Source organism: Chiloscyllium plagiosum, chromosome 47, assembly GCF_004010195.1.
Source record: "Chiloscyllium plagiosum isolate BGI_BamShark_2017 chromosome 47, ASM401019v2, whole genome shotgun sequence".
NCBI classification, from domain to species: domain Eukaryota; kingdom Metazoa; phylum Chordata; class Chondrichthyes; order Orectolobiformes; family Hemiscylliidae; genus Chiloscyllium; species Chiloscyllium plagiosum.
In genome coordinates, this window is record NC_057756.1 from 5,078,373 (window position 1) to 5,080,326 (window position 1,954).

Here is a 1,954-nt window from a genome sequence, read left to right on the forward strand (position 1 = left end):
TAGCACTGCTGCCTCACAGCACCAGGGTCCTGGGTTCGATTCCAGCCTCAGGCGACTGTCTGTGTGGAGTTTGCACAATGTCTCCGTGACTGCGTGGGTTTTCTCTGGATGCTCCGGTTCCCTCCCACAATCCAAAGATGCGCAGGTCAGGTGGATTAGCCATGCTAAATTACCCCACCGTGTTAGTCAGGGGTAAATGTAGGGTAGGGGAATGGGTTGGGGTGGGTTTCTCTTCAGAGGGGCGGTGTGGACTTGTTTGGCCGAAGGGCCTGTTTCCACACTGTAGAGAATCTAATCTTTACAGAGTAAAGGAATTTCCTCAGGAGAAACCTTCCAGATCACATTTCAGAAATGCGTGCCCTGAGGTAATTTTCAAAGAACCAGGAGACAAAATCCAAACAGAGAACAAAATTGGTCATGGGTCGGGGGTAGTAATTAATTTGAAGTCAAATTTATAGAGTTAGAGTTAGAGTAAGGGTTAACTGTGGATTAAGTGAAATGATGGCGTTAAAGTTGAAGTTAACGTAGATGAAATAAGGAAATGTTGCAATGAATGTATGTTTTATATTGAGTATTGGTGCTTAAGCTGTTAAATTAAACTGTAAACATTGTGTTTCTTATCATCTTATACTCCACAACCACCTGATGAAGGAGCAGCGCTCTGAAAGCTAGTGCTTCCAAATAAACCTGTTGGACTAAAACCTGATTTTTAACAATAATAAAGAAGGTGCTGTTCAGCTAACATCTGAATCCCTGCCTCCCGAGGGTAGGACACCTGGGTAAAAGTTTGAGTATTTTTGCTCAAGGTGGGACAGGGACCATGGCTGAAGGGAAGGGTGATGATTTGTGAAGAAATTGTTGTGATTTGTTTGAATAGTGAGTCTCTCCCAATCCAATTCTCCACAGAGCCAGCAGGGGTGAGTGGTGTCTCGATGGTAGATTATTCTGCATCGACTTCCTGGTCGGAGTGATAAATGGAGAGACGCAAAGATTTGTGGAAATTCTTGACTGCAGTCTCCAGGGGACCACCTGGTGCTACATGACATTGCGTGTCAACAAACATCATTGAGATAACAGATTGGCGGGACTGGGAGATAAAGTGGTTAACTGCATGTACGGGATAGCTGATGTTGTTGGGCTGGGGTGGACAAAAGTTAAAAATCACACAACACGAGGTTATAATTTAACAGGTTGATTTGAAAATGCAAGCTTTTGGAGGGCTGCTCCTTTGTCAGATAACTGGCTTCACTTGGAGGTCGCCACTGATGATGTTACCTCGCCAGGGAATGAAACGTCGGGATATCAAACCTACAGCTCAGCGAGCAAACCTACACCCTAAACCCCAACCTGAGCGACAAACCTTCACAAACCTCGTAAAAAAAGATAACTAGTGGGGCAGGATACAAAATTTATAAGGTCCAACTGATGCGATGTATTGAACAAACCCGGAGATCTTGGGTGGCACCTTTTCCCCCCCTCCCACACCCCACTCTCATGTGGACCCCGCCTTGGAGGATGGTCACCCGAAGATCCGAAGCCGAATTTCCCGGACCACTGAAGATGCCTGACTGGGATCCTCACACCTTTAATGCATTGTCTGAGCTGAGATATCATTTTTTTTTAATATATATATACTGTTAAAACCTTAAGTTATCACGGGGCAGTGAATTGAACGAAATTCTGGGATTTACATATTGATCAATCGAAATTTGTACTTCCACAGTGGTCTGGCTGAGGCCTAACCAGTGTTTATACAGTTCCAGCCTCTCTGCTCTTAAACTCTAAGCCTCGGCTAATAACATTGAAGAGCACACAACAACCAGGTCAGAGTCAACCATGTTTGTTAGGAAACACAAGTTTTCAGATCGCTGCTCCTTCATCAGCTCGCTGAGATCATAGGACACAGAATTTATAGTAAAAGATCAAGGTGGGAGTTACACTTAACATGACGAGG